General features: G+C 44.8%; 1 protein-coding gene across 1 annotated transcript in view; it reads left to right on the top strand.

Annotated features, from left to right (window-relative positions):
- NME9 (NME/NM23 family member 9) overlaps positions 1–14,063 on the top strand; it is a 316,239-nt gene that overhangs the window by 164,850 nt on the left and 137,326 nt on the right. The gene's annotated exons all lie outside the window — the stretch shown is intronic.

The following is a 14,063-nucleotide window of genomic DNA, read 5'->3' as shown; positions in this document are numbered from 1 at the left end:
CCTGTCCTCAGCTGTGTGCCATCCCTCAGTGAGTTACATAATGTTCTCAAAGGGCTGGATTTTATAAATTAGCGTGATCGCATACTTTTGTTCGCGCACCAGGCGCGAACAAGAGTACGCGGGATTTTAATAGATACGCGAGTAGTCGCGCGTATCCATTAAAATCCGGGGTCAGCGCGCGCAAGGCTGCCCAAAATCGGCAGCCTGTGCGCACCGAGCCGCGCAGCCTGCCTCCGTTCCCTCTGAGGCCGCTCCGAAATCGAAGCGGCCTCGGAGGGAACTTTCCTTCCACCCCCCGCACCTTCCCTTCCCTCCCCTTTCCCTACCCTTCCCTCCCCTTTCCCTACCTAACCCACCCCCCTGGCCCTATCTAAACCCCCCCTACCTTTGTTGGCAAAGTTACGCCTGCTGGAAGCAGGCGTAACTTTGCGCGCACCAGCCGGCTGCCCCGCTCCGAGTTCCGGTCCCGGGGGCTGGTCCAGAGGCCGTGGCCACGCCCCCGGAACGCCCCCGGGCTGAAACCACGCCCGCGGCACCGCCCCCGAAATGCCGCGTCGCTGCCGGCAAGCCCCCCCCCCCCCGACACGCCCCTCCATGCAAGCCCCGGGATTTACGTGCGACCCGGGGCTTGCGCGCGCGCGCGCGCGCGCGCCGCCGAGCCTATGCAAAATAGGCTCAGCGCGTGCAGGGGGGGTTTGGGGTAGGTTTTTGGGGGGTACACGAGTATCCTACACGCGTACCCCTTTGAAAATCTACCCGAAAGGTTCTACAAGGGATTCAGAAAATGTTTTGTAGAAGTGTGGAGTAAATCCATCCAATCCTGGTGCTTTGTTCGCCTTAAGGTCCCCGATCGCCCATTGTATCCCTAAAAGGGATATTTCCCTGTCTAGAATTTCCCGCTCCTCCTGTGTTAGGGAAGTGAGGGAGATGTTCTCAAGATATCTCTGGATTTGGTCATGGGAAATTTGGGAATTCGCTTCATATAGGATACCGTAATATTCTTGAAATCTACTGCGAATGTCTGGGGGGGAGGTTAATAAGTCCCCTGCTGTATTTCTAATAGCTAGGATTTGGTTCTGTGTTTGCTTTCTTTTCAGGAATCTGGCCAATAATTTCCCCGAGTGGTTGCTCCATTCAAATCGTTCCAAGTTCATCATGTATAAGTGATTCGCCAATTCAGCTATCGTTATTGCCCTTAGTTCCTCCCTGGCCTGTTGCAAGCAAGTATTAGTGCTGGTGGATAACGTGCGTTTGTGATCCTGCACCAGCAGTGCTATTTTTCCCATTATTTTTGTTTATCTGCTACTTTAGAGCGTTTAACATAGGTTCCCCTTGATATAAGCTTGCCCCTTAGTACTGCTTTTAAACAGTCACACAGTAAAGTAGTTTTCCCTCATTTAAATGTAGGTATTCCTGTATAGCATCAGTTATTTGTTGGCAAAACACTTCATTTCTTAATAAAGTGTCATTTAGTTTCCATGATTTAAAACCTGCTCTATCAGGGCTGGTTTTGATATCTAGAGTTATAGAGGCGTGGTCAGACCAAGTGATTGAGTTGATATCTGTACTCCCCACCCTTGCCACCAAGGTCTTATCAATCAGGTAAAAGTCTATACGGGAATAAGTTTGGTGCGGAGCGGAGAAAAAGGTATAGTTTCTATTGTAGTAATGATAATGACACATCAGGCAGGATTCGTGGTCAGTAATATCCTTGTCAGTAACCTCAGTTCAGTATTAACGAAGTTTGAAAGTATTAATGTATAAAGTATGTGTTGTGATAAAGAAATGTATCAGAGACAGATACAGAAATTAGGAAGAGAAACTGCAGTACTAAGTTCAGTTTTTTCTTTTCAAAAGTTCTCCCTCCCCCCCACGAGTGATAACCAAGAGTTAACAACAGAAAGACAGGGTGAGGGGAAGGACTAGTGTATGCCGAACAGCATTTCTCAAGAGAAAATAAACAGAGGAAAGAGAACTCCATTAAATGAATCAATAGCCAGATTCTATCTTAACCTACTTTGTCCTAAAATAAATGCAAATTCTGTGCACTGGTAATGTAATCAATTGCTATGAAATATAAGGTTCAGAGTAACGAGGTCATTTTAAATGTGGTCCAATTTTTAACTTTGTCAAAGGGGATCATTTCACATGAAATTTATACAGTGTCTTGTCCCAATCTCAGCACAGTTGCAACGTAAGGTCCTACATGCATTGAATCTTTTTCTGATGTGTGAGAGGCCGCTGTCATTTCCTGTGGGGAAATGTGCCCAAAATAATCAGGTTTCCTGTAACGGAATATCAAAGCCCATGATAAACACTCTTTCCAAATCTGTTCTGTTTGTTTAATCACTTGGTGTAATCTGGTCTGTAATAGAGCATTGTATTGTCTTATTAGATCATTTGTCTCACGTTGACACTGTTTTTGTTTATAATGCCACTGGGACATCAGAAGTGTGGCTACTTGGCCCGAGGTCATATATGCTAATTTCTTGGAAGACCTGGGGGCATAGTTACTGCTTACAGCACTCCGAGCGGTGTTCCGGTCAATTGTAGTCAGGGATCCCTCTAGAGGACAGACTCTCATTTGAGGGCTAAAGGCAAGTGTCCAGCCATGAAATGAGTCAACCCAAATGGTGACATAAAAATATGAATGTTCTAATTTGGCGACTTGTGCTGCCGGGAGTCCAGTGGCAGCCGAAGGTACAGTGACTATTTCAACTTCCTTACTACTCTCCGTGTCTTTCTCATTACTGTCAAGCAAAATAGGCATGGATTGGAGGCAAGGGTTAGGTGACAGGTCAGGATATTCAGGGGTCAGTGACAGCTCAGGATACAGGGAATTTATGGGTGCTGAAAGAGCTTTAGGGTAAGGCGGAGAGAGGCTAGCTTCTCTGTTTTCAGTGTCTTTAGTTTCCTGAGGTTTTTTCTCTGTAAGGTTTCCCTTTTGTTGTTCCTGGGGAAAAACCATTCGAAATGTACCGTGCGGGCCAAGTTGTGGCTCGATTGTGCTTAGGGGCTGCTTTTCTGAATAAGGCTGGGAGGTCTGAATGGGCTGTGTCATGGGTTCTGGCATGGGAAGCTGAGGATACAGCGAAGTTGCTGTTCCTGAGGGATTTTGCAGATGTGGTGGTGGATGGATGTGTGTAGCAGCTGTGCTGATGGGCAGTCTGTCTGCTTCTTTACTGTCTATGTCTAAGGACGCATGAACTGGAGGTGGTGCCTTGAGATTTTTAGTCCTTATGTGGTCTAGAGCCTCTGTGCATTTTTGCCAGAGCAATAACTGCCTTATAAGAGCACGCGGGGATGTATGCAAACTGTTGCCTATCTGGATCCAGTCTTCTACCTTCAGAGTTCCTGATTCCGGGTACCAGGGACAATGGCAAGCTATTTCTTCTATCAATTTTTCCATGTCCCCTGATTTGATATGTGCTATTTCTCCCTTGGTGACGAAATAATGATTCTTCACTATTTTTCTCAGTTCTTCCGCATGAGTTTTAGCTGAACTGAAATGTTACCTCCCATACTCACGAATGTTTGGGAACAGACTCACTGAGAAAAAAAAAACTTAAAAAATACTTACACTTGCAAGAGCAGGTCTGCTGTACGGTGCGCACCTTGGCTTTTGTCCAGCCGAATGAGCAGGGAGTTGTCATGTCTCGGATCACCCCTTGGATCAAGACTTAAATCACGTCGGGCTCACCAGATGTAGAAATGATAAGGACACATCAGGCAGGATTCGTGGTGAAGCGTGTCCCCGGGAAGGTCACCTCTCTTCCTCCTTCCCCGGGGCTCCTTTTTATTGTCCATAATTCCATCACAAAGCATGGCATGCAGATTTGTCATAACATCATTGGGTCTTTGCAAATACATACATCATTCATTGGATGTTAATGCGACATACCATAAATGTCCTGACTGGCCTTTATGCTGACTACGCGTAAGCTAGCAGGCCAGGAGGGGGAAAGTTCATAAGCTGAACACTGAGACAGTTTTAAGATGTGTTAAACTAGCTGATTATGTGTGAGAGGAAGTAGGCACCGAGCAGTTTCGGTTTGATACAGTTTGAGATCTATTCCTGGGGCAGGCTGTCTGAAGCAGGTTGTTTATGAGACAGATTTCCTGTCTCAGGGGCAGGAGGAAACTTGCACAATTCTGCTGTCTCCAGTGAATGCTGGAGAAAGAGGAAAGTTAGTTAACCCCTGAGATACTCCTTCAGGGGCTAAGCTTACGATCCCACATTCTATCTAGTGGATTCAACTGCCGCCATACGTCAGCTAGATTCCACTTGGCTAACAGAGATTTTAAGCACTTCCGATGTGGTCTTGAACCCTCCAGTGCCCCCTTAGAATTGTCTACCCTGGGGTCCAAGGTCATATTAAAATCTCCTACAATTATGATCACTCCTTCCCCTTCTTTATCTAATAGTTTGTCTAACTGATTATAGAAATCCTTCTGGTTAGTGTTTGGCATGTAGATATTCAATAATGTATATGTAATTCCCTGAAATTCAAAGCAGATCAACAGGTATCTACCTTGACTATCTCCCATTTGTCTGCATGTGATATAATCCTGCCCTTGTCTAAATAAGGTGCAGACTCCTGTATATTTAGATGCCTGACTAGCAGCAGAGAAGAATTTGTGAGCGAACAGAGGCCAGTTGAGCAAATGTTCATAGCATTTTTTAAGGTGGGTTTCCTGCAGGCAGATCACCATCGCCCCAAGTTCCTGGATGTCTTGCCTGAGAAGATGCCCCTTACGAGTAGTATGTAGCCCTTTGGCATTAAGTGAGAAAAGTTGTAATGCCATCATGTTTTTCGGTATCTTGGGATAAGTTCAATGATAATTTTTAACTCTGCTTGTAGCCTTTACACAATGCTTCTTCGCTACTCTTGCAATGGCATATCTATATCCTAGCAGACACCACTTATCAACTGTGTATGCATGGCTAGGAACACCCATCATTTCCCATTTGAATCGCCCTCCCTCCCTCTCCCAAACCCCCATGTATTTGCCATAACCGAATGGCGAATCTGCTCTTGCAGATCAGACCAGTGAAGTCCTGTTGGCAGTACTCTCAGTCTCCAGTTCAGGCCTCCAGCTTCAATATGAGAATCGACCCTTGTCACCTGCATTTTAACTGTGCCAGGTTTTAAACATTAAAGTTAGTAACTCGCTCAAAATGAAACTGAATAATCCTTTGTAAGGGTTATCTTTCTCATGCGTCCCCCAACTGTCTGTATCCCTTTAGGTAGTCAAGTTCTTCCCTCTTGATGATGACGCTTCAGGTACAGTTCAACTTTTCTCTGGTGTTTTGCAGTGGGCCGCTAACGTTCCTCCTCAATCGCTGACCTCCATTGTCTACCCGTTGCCAGCGCCACGACTCGGGTCTCTCACGTTGCTGTAATGGCACGTTAACTTTGACCTGGAACCCGGCTGAAGTTAAAATGGCTGCTGCCTCAGCCACATTGAGAGCTTTAGATGTAACGCCTTGAATAGTTACTGCGATGCCCAGTGGAAACAACCAGCGATACCGGAGATTCTCTTTTCGGAGCACAGAAGTCACTGGTTGGTATTCTTAGCGTCGTTTAAGTGTGATTGAGGAGATGTCTGAAAAAACGGCTATTTGGTGGGTTTCCCACAGCCACGACTGCTGTTTCCGAGCCACTGCCAAGATTCTTTCTTTAATGGGGAAGTGGAGAAAACACGCTACTATGTCCCACGGCAGATTTTCGGTTCGGGGGCCTAGTGTACGATGAGCCCTTTCAATTTCAATAATGGGTTGATTTTCAGGTAGGTCCCCATTCGATTCCTGCGATAAGAAAAATTTGCTCAGTGAGCGGACCACCTCCACACACTCACTGTATGGCTCGGTCTCTGGGATTCCTGTTCTCCAAATCCTCCAGTTTTGCAGTTAATTCCATGCTACTTTGAAGGAGGGAAGCCCCTTGTTCTTGTAGTTTATCCAGTCTCACTTCTTGACCATCTAGTCGAGTATCGCATTCATCTACTCGGCGCCCTATGTCAGCCATGTCTTCTCGGATTTCCGCCATCTTTTCCATCATCTCCCGTTTATTTTTTTTCATATCGACGCAAATCTTGAAACCATTGACAAAATTCATCACAAGTGGGCACCGTAGAACTTTCTGATATCTGGTCGCTCGTTGAATCATCCCCCTCCTTGACATTGAGATTCGGCATCGCGGCCATTGCTTTCTCTTTGGAGGGTCCCGTTCCATCACCTCCCTTTGTAAATGAGAATTGCCGCAAATCTGTACCTCTGCGTTTAGATGTCATGTATGGATTAGGAAGAGGTATCAATATTAGTAAAATTTGCATGTCTGGAGGCGGATGGTGGTTGATTCTCATTTGTTATAGCGCTAGGCACTCGGGAGCTTCAGAGTCAGGCTGCCATTCAGGCTCGTGACGTCATCGTCTCTCAGCAAAAGTACTATTTAATCAGATAAGTTGGAATTTAGTTGTGTAAGTGTACGCAAATGATATGCCCATATTTTTGTACTTAAAATTTTAAAGAGATATGCAAATTGATTTTACTCTTATTATTTAGATGTATTTACCCCCGTAAGTCAACTTTTACATGCGTAAGTCAAGCATTTTTATAACATGCGCACGGCAAAGAAATAACTAGTTTTACCAATTAGTATGCCAGTTGACCCAGTCCATTTGCAGCTCATGAATAACCCACCTGGCTCTTCAGCCTGCTGTTCCTCCCATGTCATCCAGACCCCACCACCCAGTCATTTTTTCACTTTTAAGATATTATAATTACTTACACCAGTTATTGAGCAGCAGTAAATATATGCAAGTAAAACACTTATATGCATCATTTTGACACATTGATGTCTCTTTCTGTGTCCTGTCCAGTAGCCCACTTCACTGCCCAAGAACTCCAAGATCTTTGGCTGCAAACCAAATGCTTGATCTCTAAGGCAGTGGTCCACACTAAGAAGCACAATGATAAAAAGCGCAAACCAGCTCTGCAATTCAAAGTGGGAGATTTGGTGTGGTTAAGCACGCGGAATCTGCACCTCTGAGTTCCTTCTCTTCTCTTGGCACCCAGATTTATAGGTCCTTTTCCAGTCCTGCTTCAAATGAGGTCTGTCACTTACTAACTCAAACTTCCAATCATGTTAAGGATCCATAATGTGTTCCATGTTTCCTTATTGAAACCATCACTCCTCTCATAGCCTTCCCGACAGTCTCCCAAACCTGCGGAGGACTTTTCAGAAGAATACTCCCACCACGAGGTACAGGAAATCCTGGGCTCTCACAAAAGACACAATAAACTGGAATGTCTCAGGGCATGGAAGAACTATGGGCCAGAGGAAAATTCCTGGGAGCTAGCATCCAACCTTCAAGCTCCCTTATTAATATGGGAATTTCATCACCACTTTCTCTAGAAACTAAGACCCAGATCCCTCAGGAGAGAGTTTAAGAAGAGGAGTATGTTTGCCGATCACAGGAGCCACCTGCAACCAGCAGCACTCACCACTTTGCCACCTGGAAGATGTCTGGCAAGCTTGTCATGGCCAGACGTCGCCATTGCATCATCTTCCTCCCTCCCCTGCAGGCTGCCTCTAGGAGTGCATGCTGTGCCGCCTCTTAAGGGGACTGTGACGGGAACCAGGGCTGCAGGCACCTCCCGATGACATCATGTGGCTGAGTACTTAAGGCCAAGCTGCACAGTCTAGCATCACTTCAGAAATGGGTCATCTACACTGGAAAGTGTGTGTTGCCGCTCTTGTTTCCTTCATTCAGCCTTGCCTCATCTTTCCAGCCCAGCCTTGTCTTGTCTTGTCTGCTTAGCCTTCCTTGCCTCGTCTCCTCACCTCCTCTTGGTCTGACATCTGGATATGACCCTTGTCTGGACACTGACCATTCTTGTTTGCTGCCTGCCTCTGACCCTTGCCTGCACACTACCTATTATATTTTGCTGCCTGCTTCTGACCCTGGATCGAAGCCTATGCCATAACCACAGAGACTCTCGCCTAAAACTTGCCGGCCCCCAGAACCCAAGGGCTCAATCCAAGGGAAAAGGAGATGGGGTAGGTGAAGATCCTAGTCAGTCTCTTCTTTGGGTAGCTCTGCCAACTGTTGGTGAGAGCCTATGTGACCTTACCTGTAGGTTGAGCCAATCTCAACAGAGCAACAAGGGTCCACAGATCTTATAGCTGTCTTGTAACTAATTTAATAAGCACTGTTTTAAAAATAGTTTAAAATGGTTTAAAAATGTAAAAATGTGTCCGAAGGAAATGTACAGCATAAGGAAAAGGTCAGGATGTTAATTGGTACCCTCAAAGCAAAATATTTAACCAACCACAGTTTTTTGTTTACCTTGACACCACTCTAATTGGGGTAGATTTTCAAAAAGCGCGCCTTAGCGTACTTTTGTTGGCGCATCAGGCGCAAACAAAAGTACGCTGGATTTTAGTAGATACGCGCGTATCCACTAAAATCCTGGATCGGCGCGCGCGAGGCTGCCGATTTTGTGTAGCCGGCGCGCGCCGAGCCGCGCAGCCTGCCGCCGTTCCCTCCAAGGCCGCTCTGAAATCGGAGCGGCCTTGGAGGGAACTTGCTTTCGCCCTCCCCTCACCTTCCCCTCCCTTCCTCTATCTAACCCACCCCCCGGCCCTATCTAGACCCCCCCTACCTTTGTCGGGGGATTTACGCCTCCCGGAGGGAGAAGTAAATCCCCGCGCGCCAGCGGGCCTCTAGCGCGCCGAGACGGGACCTGGGGGCAGTTCCGGAGGGCACGGCCACACCCCCGGACCGCCCCGTACTGAAACCACGCCCCCTGGCCCGCCCCCGAAATGCCGCGTCCCGCTCCCAAAACACCGCGCCAATCCGACACGCCCCCCAACATGCCCCCGACACGCCCCCCTCGAAAAACCCCGGGACTTACGCGAGTCCCGGGGCTCTGCGCGCACCGGTAGGCCTATGGAACATAGGCGCACCGGCGCGCAAGGCCCTGCTCGCGTAAATCCGGGCGGATTTACGCGAGCAGGGCTTTTAAAATCCGCCCCATTATATCTGGGATTTTTTGCAAGATCGATAAAGAAAGAAACTTTATTGTTATTTGGACTTTATTGATATGTTGAGCAAGCCTATGCCCAGTTCTTTACCAAACAAGAAAAATTAAAGGTAAATAGTTATTTAAAATTTACCCATACAAAACAGGCAAGGCAGATTTCCATAACTTCATATTAACAATGAATTCATATAAAGCGGTGCACAAACAACTTATCCACACTTCTTTATAATTAGATGAATGTTCAACTTTATAAAATCCACTGAAATATAGAATTTACATAATATTTTGCTTTGTCCCAAACTCTAAAGTTTTTGAGTATAAGCTGTACCTGAAGGACATGCATAGCATGAGGAAAAAATTCTCATGCTATACATTTTCTATAGATTTGCTAAAACAATTTTTAAACCATTTTAAAACACATATTTAAACCAGCACTTATTAAATTAGTAACAAGAAAACATAGGAGAGAAAAATATATATTATTTGCTGAAAACTATATATACTTTGACTTGATCAGAGAAATCGGAAAAGCAGTAAATTAAGGCTTCATCTCCCTGTACACTTCGTATAACCTGCTGGCTCCCAACACCACATGGGGGTGAAAGCATGGTTTTCAAAATGCATTTTCCAACGTTAAAATCAGCAAACCTATAAACTTCAGCTATAAAACCTAAAAGAAGTGCACTTTTGTTATAAACGCACAGTTTAGATGCCCGTGCACTCAATGCTCCCTCAGCGCCCCTTTGATTTCATTCTCATTTGAATACTACATTGGGCGCAATGGGGATGTGGATGCGCATGTGTTAGGAAAACAGGCACTCAATATTGGGTTGATTTTAAAAGCATTGCTTGTGCAAAAATGGCCACATACATGCGTATGCAGGCCTCACGCGAACAATGCACATTTTAACAAGCACAAAGTATGCACATAGATGCCCACGCACGTGTCAGGAAGAAGGGGTGGGAATGGGGCGGGGCTAAGACTTACGCACGTTAAGTCTGCATTTTATAAAACATGACCATGGCACATGTCAGCTTCTTATCCATGTAACTTTACTTCTGGCCCTGATGAAGAGCAAGTCTCGAGATATTGAGTTTTAGGGCATTTAGCATAGAATGAGAGTTTGGGGTCAAGTGAGGGGCTTGCAGAATAAAGATATGACCTGCACAAACTGGTGAACTACTTTGGAAAAATTGGTTTTGCCTCACCTGAGCATGTTTAAAATCAGCATGTATATGCGCATAAAAGCCGTTAAAAGTCCTAGCCAAATTACACGTGAGAGGGGTACTTTAAAATGATTCGCATGTACTTGCGAGCACAATTTAAAATTGTAGCATCTCTTTGCTCACACGCCGATATGTGTTTTTATGGACGCATGTGCATTCCTTTTAAAATTACCCTATATGAGCGCCTGTTTTCTGCATGCATCTTATTGCAATGGTCTGTCAGGGAAAATGAACAGCAATGCCAGTGATTAAAGGGACTGATACACTATCATTAATTAGCTTGGGTTACAACAGGTTTCAGTTCCTACAACCAAATTGCCAAGTTTCATTAGTTTGGTAACAAACGTGTTTTTCAAACTCTCAGGGAAAAGGAACAGCAGTGGCAGTAATTACTCAGCTCAACTCAATTCTATTGTTTTCTTCAGATCTGCCCTATCAGAAGGTCACTTTCTTTCTTAAAGTCAGTTTCTCAAAGTTCCAAAATTAGGCGAAAAGAGTCTCCCTCCCATTTAACTTAAGTGGTGGGCTGTTCCTAGATCAGTTTTTGCGTCCTCCTCCTCCTCCAGGATCTTCTCCATTTTTGTAGATTGGTGAGCTGCTTGCTTTTGCTCTGTCCTTGTTATGGTGTTCCATCCCTCTGCCTTGTTACTGCAAGGCCCTCTTTATTTATGGCACTTGATAGACTATTAGTGATGCAGTGCTGTCTCCACCAGTCTCAGTTCCTCTCCCCTCAGATTTTGTGAGAACCTAGTTGCTAGGGGAGCTGGGAAATGTAGTCCCCAAAGAGAGGTCATCTTACCCCTAGATTTATCAAAATGCTATAAATATAGCAAAAATAGTGCCTGTGTTAAAAAAGGGGGGCATGGTTAGGCTAATTACTCTGCTCCCACATTGCATAGGCAATTTACACAAGATGCGATAAATTTACACCTGGGGGGGGCGTTAAAGCAAAAATATTTTGAGAGAGAGAGAAATAACTACACCTATTTTGCAGTGCATTGTGCTTGCGATAGTCAGGCATTACAGTGAAAATATTTTTAGTGCATGAGAGAGAGAGACTGTATAGAGTCAGACTGACTCTCTATATATGTGTACAATGCAGCCTGCTAGCTGCATTGCACAAATCAACTCCTCTTATTATACTTTTCATTCATTATAATGACTACAAATGTTTAGTGATGTCAATATTACTATGAATACCTCAGAATGTTTCTGTTACAACAACCCTCCAAACCTCACCCCACCTTCTGAAACCCACCCTGATTTAAAGTGCCCTTCTATAGTACATATATAGAGAGTGTCGGACTGACTCTATACAGAGGTTGGCTCTCTCTCTCTCAAAATATTTTTGCTGAAACACAAGACTATCGCAAGCACAACGGAATACTCAATATGGAATTTGCATTTATCACATGCGTTAGGGCATTTACCCATGCAATAACGCGTTAAAGCCCTATTGCGAAATGATAAATGACCGTTAGTTTCTAACCCAATTTCATTCTCAAGAAATCCTGCCTTATAGTTTATGCCCTAATTTTTGCACAGAAACTAGTGAGGCTTCTGATGTGTTATCACAATGCATGAATTCTCTTTGAAAGTTCTGGCTAAAGTCTGCACGTACAAGTTATACACAGATGTTAGCCCTACCTGCACAGTTGTAACTTTATTGTCTGTGTACAGAATTCAGAAACAAAGCAATGAAAATTGGAGAATGCAGTGAGAATAGGATTATGAGATGTGAGAATTCACACAACCCTTTTAATTCAGAATTTACCCTAGTTCCATCAGCATAATAACACACACTTCTTTTTGTATTTTAAAGAAATGGTTTTCAGTATTTGGCTTTTAAATCTCTCTCTCAGCTGTTGAGTCCCCCTTGGTGCTCTGACTGTTGGAATGTCCAGAATAATCCCCAATAAGAGGAGGAGGGACATAAAATACCCAGTCAAGACTCTCAAACTCATCCCTGATATTATCGCCAAACCCATCGTGGACATAATAAATACCTCACTCGAACAAGGCATCTTCCCAGAAGCCCTGAAATGTGCCATAATCAAACCCATTCTCAAAAAACCATATCTCAACCCAACCGATCTCTCCAACTACAGACCCATCTCAAATCTCTCATTCATATCCAAGATCATCGAGAAGCACATGAATCTCCAACTCTCTGAACACCTAGAAAACCAAAGCATCCTGTACCCCACCCAACATGGCTTCAGAAAATCGCTCAGCACTGAGACTCTCCTCTTATCGCTCACAGACACAGCTCTAAGAGGCATCAACGCTGGTCATTCCTACCTCCTCATCCTGCTGGACATCTCTGCCGCATTCGATACCGTAAACCATGACATACTAATTACACGACTAACGGAGATTGGGCTAAGTGAAAACACCCTCAACTGGTTTTGATCCTACCTATCCAACAGATCATACAAAATTTGCCTCAACAACTGTGGATCAGAACAATTCCCACTCCCCCACGGAGTACCTCAAGGATCATCCCTCTCCTCCACCCTGTTCAATATATATATGCTCCCCCTCTGTAAACTCCTCTCCAGCCTGGACCTCTCATTTTACATCTATGCAAGAAGACATCCAGATTCTTCTCCCCATCAAAGAAAACATACCAAACACCATCTCATTATGGGATTCCCTCTCCATCCAAATAAAGAGCCTCCTCACTCAGCTATCGCTCACCCTCAACCACAAAAAAACAGAAATCCTACACATCTCAAACAAACCCTCAACAAAAACCATCCAAGATTTCACCCCCATTCAACCAAGCACCATTCTCACCAATGAAGTTAGAGATCTTGGTATCACCCTCGTCTCCGAACTCAACATGAAAAAACGCATCAACCTAACAATCAAAGAGGGCTATTACAAACTCCAAGTCCTCAAAAAACTCAAACCACTACTATTCCACCATGATTACCGCACAGTACTACAATCTCTCATGCTCTCCAAACTGGACTACTGTAACTTCCTCCTCCTCGGACTACCTGCTTCCACCACAAAACCTCTCCAGCTGCTGCAAAATTCAGCAGCCAGATCTCTCACAAACACCAATCGTTCATCACACATCACCCCATTCTAAAAGAACTCAACTGGCTCCCCATAACGCACAGGGCACAATACAAAATCCTCACTCTCCTGCACAAAACCATTAACAACGGAAAAATCAAATGGTCTAAAGACCCTCCCCAACCACACGATTGCCAGAGAAACCTGCGGTCCCAAAACACAGGCCTGCTTGCCATCCCCCACACAAAACTAGCGCACCTTACCTCCACCAGACAACGTACCTTCTCAATAGCTGGCACCACCCTCTGGAACAAGCTACCCTCCCAACTCAGACTGGAACGTTCCACCCAATCGTTCAAAAAACAATTGAAAACATGGCTATTCCACAAAGCCTACCAACACACAGACTAATCCCCCCTCACCCACCTCCTCTCTTCTGTTTTCTCTGTCATACCCTCTGCCCCCTTGACCTCCCTCCCCCCCCAATGTCTCCATGTCTCATCATTAAGACACCTTATTCTCAAGTTAAAATTTGGTTACATGCTACACTGTATATATTATATCTGTTACATGCTATATTACCATGTATATATATATATATACCATGTTAACAATTGCCTAGGACAAATCTCTGTTTATGTATCACTAATATATTGTTTTGTTGATTATATTTATCACTCTCCAATTGTTATAGTTTTTAAATCTGTCCTGTCTTCCATCTCCCATGTTTTTTCGCTCCCTGTTTAATGTAACTTTTACC

The sequence above is a fragment of the Rhinatrema bivittatum genome, chromosome 6 (assembly GCF_901001135.1).
Source record: "Rhinatrema bivittatum chromosome 6, aRhiBiv1.1, whole genome shotgun sequence".
Taxonomy (NCBI): Eukaryota; Metazoa; Chordata; class Amphibia; order Gymnophiona; family Rhinatrematidae; genus Rhinatrema; species Rhinatrema bivittatum.
The sequence above is the reverse complement of the archived record's forward strand: the minus strand, read 5'-3'. Positions and strand labels throughout refer to the sequence as shown.